The sequence below is a fragment of the Capra hircus genome, chromosome 15, assembly GCF_001704415.2.
Source record: "Capra hircus breed San Clemente chromosome 15, ASM170441v1, whole genome shotgun sequence".
NCBI classification, from domain to species: domain Eukaryota; kingdom Metazoa; phylum Chordata; class Mammalia; order Artiodactyla; family Bovidae; genus Capra; species Capra hircus.
In genome coordinates, this window is record NC_030822.1 from 81,020,568 (window position 1) to 81,026,564 (window position 5,997).

Consider the following 5,997-nt stretch of genomic DNA (forward strand, 5'->3'; position numbering starts at 1 on the left):
ACGAGGGCGGGGCCTCGCTGCAACTTTTCTTGCAACCTCGCGGCACTCGACAGCCATTGAGAGGGGTTGAAGCGCTTTCGTCATCAATGAAGTATCGCGAGAGAAGGAGAAGCTGTTACTCTCCCGCCTAATTCAGGTTTACCAACAAGCCGGTTCTGAGACGCCATCCCGTGGGGTGCTGTTGCTCTTCTTGTCGCGATTGTCCCTCCTTCTTCCCGGGTAAAAGTCAGCCTCGGGTCCCCAGGGTGGGGCTGTGGAGAGTCAAGGTGTGGGATAATTTGCGAGTTGCTTCCTCTGTCTGTGGCGTCGCGGGCGGAAGCCCAGAGAGGACTGACTTTGTGGGAAGAATGGGCCGAGTAGGCTCGGGAGGAGCTTAGAGGTTCCGCGGAGTTCTGTGGTGCGGGCGCGTTGAGGTTTGGGATCCTCACCGAACCGGCGATCTTGGCGTGGGAGGGGTCGTTCCACGGTGGCAGCCTCTCCTCCTCAAAAGTGAAAGTGAAAGTAAACTCGCTCAGTAGTGTCCGACTCTGCGACCCCGTGTACTGCAGCCCACTAGGCTCCTCCGGCTATTTTCCTTCAACGACGTGTTTTGTTTATTCAAACGTGGACCCCTTATCCTTTCAAAAGTAGCCCGTGTCTTTAAAATAATTCTGTTTAAGCAGGAAATACAGGATCTCCGTAGGCTCCAGAGTAGCCCTTACATGGAATTTAAAACATTTCTGTTCAGTTATTTGTGTGCTAAACCGGAAGTATTGTGAGTCTTTTGCCCATTCATTTAACAAACATTAGCTTCCCACAGCGCACGCAAAAGGAGCTAGGAGAGTTTAATTATAGTGGTAAAAAAGGAGTGGCACTGGAGACACGCTATTTTTTTTGTTTTTGTTAACATTAAAAATAAAAATATCAGTAGGTGCTTAAGTGAAAATGAGACTCTTCCAAAATTGCCAGTCTGCATTTAAAAAATATGTTTTAAATAAAATTTTGTTTTAGAATTTGGAATCGAGTGAGTTTTCTGACCTATTTCAGCACCGGACCCAAGGGTACTTGGAGAGGGAACTGGTCTCGGAGGAGGTGGACTGACCATAGAAATGAGTCCTGCGGATGCCCTGTAAGCGCCTTTCTTTCGAAATATTTGTTGGTTTGGGTTTCTATCAAATAGCCTTATCAACTATGATCACCATAAAAGAAAACTTGTTTAGTAAATAAAGAGCTTGCATGAACACAAGTGTTGGTCGTTACAAAAAGTATTTGGAATGGTTAACAATTCATACTGTATGTTTATTAATTTAAGATAATATGCAGCTGTAGATTGGGGTTTTGCAGTAGATTGGCATATTGCTGTATTTATGTTCTTAGGTTTTTGTCTTAAACTATTGAAGCTATAAATATTCTTGAACTAAGTCTTACTAGCTAATGCAAGTCTTTTAGAGCACATTTTTAGAGGGATAAATTGCCCTAGTACTGAATAAATTGCAAATGAATCTGACTAAAATGAAAATTAATAAAAGAAATAGGAAAAGTAATGTGGGAAAAGCTTCCAACTTGAAGTCTTTCATCCTGGTTTTAATTTCTTGATTAGTATTGTTAGACGCTGAGCAAGTTAGCAAGCCTTTAAACTTCACCTCAATTTCTTCATTTGTATCATCAAGTTAAAATGACTCAGATAAATTTTCATATTTAAAATGAAAAAACTCAAGTGAAAATACTTTAGAAATTGTGGAAGTCTGGATAGTAATGTGATTTGAAAGTATTCTGACTTAATCTGTATGTATATAGCAGTCAGAACTGTGCATATCATTTTGAAGTTTCTGAAGAGACATCTTTTCTGGAGAATTCTCCTGTGTATAAAGATTTGAATTTTAGGGATATATAAAAGTTTGTTTTTAATTTCGTATGTTTTAGTGAAAGCAGCCTGAATTTTAATCCTGGTTTTTAGTACCATTTCTGCCATTCTGTTTCATGATAAAGGTATTTAGCCTTCTGGTTTTTCAGAAACAATAATACTTAACCTCTTTACATGTGAGTTGAGATGAGATCAGAGATACCAAATTATTTTAAAGACGATTAAAAAGTCACATTACGTTTAGGAGAGTGTTAATAACTTATCATATTGCTGCTTCACATGACAGTATTGAATCTTTGGGGTACTACCAAATTTAAATGGCATTGTAAACTTGGCCAGATTTGTTAATGGGAAGCTAACTTTGTATAGAGAGTAGTCAAGCAGGACCTGGATGTAAGTTACTAGCTTATTAGAATAGAAATCTGCTTATAAAATAAGTGGATTGCTTTTTAAATTAACTAGTTAATTCTAATTTTCCTGGCAAAGTACAAAATAAATAAATAGCAAATTTAGATACTGGGATCAAATTCTCTTAGATTTTTGCTGTGAAACAGAGTAGGAAAATAAACTTTCAAATCCAAGTTACATATGAGTGTATAAAACTGCTTGTAACACGGTTATATATTGAAGCAGTTACAGAGCCTTTTAAAAAGTGTGTATGTATTCTACATTGTATTAGTGGTAGGAAGATTGTGATGTTAATAAACTAGTGAATGCTTCATATTTTCAGATCTTATTTAGAGCTGGAAAAATGATTTTAGTTCATAATTGCTATTTATAGATTTAGTTTAGATTTTTTTTTAATTTAGTTTAGTTTAGATGTTCAGTTTGCTTGAACATTCTTTCAGTGAATTATATTGAAGTGTTTCTTCTTTTTAAATACAGCGATGATGAAAACACATTTAAAATCTTGGTTGCAACGGATATTCATCTGGGATTTATGGAAAAAGATGCCGTGAGAGGAAATGATACATTTGTAACATTTGATGAAATTTTAAGACTTGCCCAGGAAAATGATGTGAGTTTGGTTTGCATTTTTGCAATTTCTACCAAGTTCCTGTACTTACTGTTTTTCCTTTTAGAGTTTTGTTTTATATGTTCTTGTGCTCAGATTGCCTGCTTAAATATAAGTATGCTAAAAGTCCAAATCAGATTTCATGTGCCTTATTCCCTGAATTCAAGTAGGAGTGACTTTTGAAAATAGTCTGTAAAAATTTATGAAAATTGATGAAGTGTTTACTGAGTGCAGCATGTTTCTATTTGAACTGTAAAGATGACTGTCATAGTTTCTGCTTTCAAAGAACATACAGCAGGCAAATCAGTATGTAAGATAAGATAAATGTCTAAATGCTCAGATGCAAGGTCATATGGGATAAGAGCCATAAGAAAATTATAAATAGCTTTTCCTGGGAGATTAGAGGTAGAAGAGATCACATTTAGAATAGGACAGTAAGATGAGATAAATTAAGTGGCATTTAACTTGGGCTTGGAAGAGATATAGCAGCTGTGTTGGCTCACTGGTGGGTCTTATTTGAGAAGAGGGCTGAAAAACTAGAAATGTGGGTTTGAGCTTCAGTGAGAGCTTCAAATGCCAGATTGAGGAGTTTGTACCCCAATTAATAGAAAGTCTTCTGGCAACAGAGTCTAGCATGAAGTCAGAATAAGTTTGAGGCTTTTTTAAAGTGGTGGCTTGCAATGGAAAAAAGGAAGTGAATACAAGAACTATTACAAACATAGGGTTTGCATACTTTGATTAGGAGATGCAGATGAGGGAGAAGGGATGACAGTATCTCTGAAGTGTGTTAAGTTTGGGTGAATGGTGGTACCGGTAATAGAAGTAGGTTTTAAATAAGGAAGATTTCTTTCTTATTTTCACACTTCCTTATTACATACTTCATTATATGGGAAGGTGATGAATTTTGATTTAGGCCATTTGAGTTGGAGTTCCAATAGGGTATTCAAGGAAACCTTTCGGCAGACAGATAAAATGTTCATCTAGAGCCAGAAGACAACTGGGAATAAACATAAATTCAAGTGACTTGCAAACTTATCTTCAACTTTTCCTCAGAGTTCTGTTCAGTTTTTCTGCAAGTCCTTTAGTTCATATTTCTAAATATTTATGAGTGGAACCTTCCCACTATTTTCTGCCTTTGAGTCTATAAACTTAATTCAAAACTTCTATCTTATTTTGCTGAACTACAATAGCTCACCTTAGATAGTGAAGTCGCTCAGTCATGTCCGACTCTTTGCCACCCCATGGACAGTAGCCAACCAGGCTCCTCCATCCATGGGATTTTCCAGGCAAGAATACTGGAGTGGATTGCCATTTCCTCCTCCAGGGGATCTTCCCGACCCAGGGATCGAACCCGTGTCTCCCGCATTGTAGGCAGACGCTTTACCATCTGAGCCACCAAGGAAGTCACATTAGTAGGTCACCTTAGGTTTTTTTTTTTTTTTTTAACAGCATAGCAGACAGAGTGAACTTATAAAATCATAAATCAGATCATGGCACTCTGCTGCTTCAAAATCTAAGTGGCCTTCCATTAAACTAGAGTAAAAATTAAACTACAAAGTTCAATATAATCTGGCCCCTACTAGAAGACTTCATTTCCTTTGACTCTCCGTGCTTGGCTTGTGCTCCATCTACCCCGGAGTGTGTGTTCTACTCTGGGACCTCTGTGTGTCTGGTTCTCTTCCTGCTCCGAGCATCTTTGATTTAGTCAGGGTTTACTTCTCAGTTCAAGTTTTATCTTTTTGGAGAGGTCTTCCCTGATAACTCCAAACAGTCTTACCACAGTACTCATTCATTTTTCATAGCACCATCTGAAATAATTTATTGGATTGTCTACTTGTTTATTTTCTTCTCCACTGGAAGATAAATTACATGAGAAATGAAGATTCTTTTCTGTTTGCTCATGTGTATCCTAGTACGGCGAAAGGATCTGCCGAGCAGGAGGCACTCTCATAAATGTGTTCATGAATGAGGGAATGTCTAGTATGGTCTTCTTTTACCCTGAAGGCAGAGAAATTAACAGTCAAAGGAGGTTTGTTTGTGTCCTTTTCTATGCTTAGGTGCTAAAGAACTATGTCTTTCCCTGAGCGCAAGCTTTTTTTTTCCTTCACTGTGTCATTTCCTTTCCTTCTGCTTCCTCTCCCTGCACTCTTTAATCCTAACTGTCCTCTTCTGCCCACAGCCCCAAGCTGGTACCTCCAAATGCATGTTATATTTACTTTCCCCCATCTTTTGTGTCTACTTCTTCTTACTGAAGCCTAAATTCTTCCTGATTATTAAGTCCTCTATATTGTGGGCAATGGCACCCCACTCCAGTACTCTTGCCTGGAAAATCCCATGGACGGAGGAGCCTGGTAGGCTGCAGTCCATGGAGTCGCTAAGAGTTGGACACAACTGAGCGACTTCACTTTCACTTTCATGCATTGGAGAAGGAAATGGCAACCCACTCCAGTGTTCTTGCCTGGAGAATCCCAGGGACAGGGGAGCCTGGTGGGCTGCCATCTATGGGGTCGCGCAGAGTTGGGACACGACTGAAGCAACTTAGCAGCAGCAGTAGCAGCAGCCTTCTAACCAGCCGTATCTCTACTTTTTAGTTCTATCAGCCTAATCTGTACTCTCTAGTACTTCAGAGTCTTCTTTTTTTTAACTTTTAATTTTGGAACAATATCAGTCTTAAGAGACATTGCAAGAATAGTACAAATAACTTCTTACCCTTCACTGAGATTTTCCTACACTGATGTGTGTGTGTGTGTGTGTGTGTGTGTGTGTGAATATGTATTTGTGTCTTAATCGCTCAGTTGGATCCAACTATTTTGACCCCATGGACTGTAGTCCCAGGCTCCTCTGTCCATGGGGTTCGCCAGGCAAGAATACTGGAGTGGGCTGCCATTCCCTTCTCCAGAGCATCTTCCTGACCAGGGATCAAACCAGGTCTCCTGCATTGCAGGGAAAACTTTACCATCTGGCCACCAGGGATGCCCTTCCTATACTTTTACATTTAATTTATCCTCTTCTCTCCATACATACACACATAGACAGACACACTTTTTCTGAACCATTTGAGAGTAAATTGCATGTGTAACCAGAGTGCACTTGTCAAAACCAGGGAAACTGATGTTTCTCCAGTACTATCATGCAATTC

At 39.1% G+C, this 5,997-nt stretch overlaps 1 long non-coding RNA gene across 1 annotated transcript; it reads left to right on the forward strand.

The window, feature by feature from the left end:
- Positions 81-2,888, forward strand: LOC108637642. Its single transcript, XR_001919187.1, has 3 exons — positions 81-219; positions 991-1,108; positions 2,729-2,888. It is a non-coding gene; the product is annotated as an uncharacterized LOC108637642 (long non-coding RNA).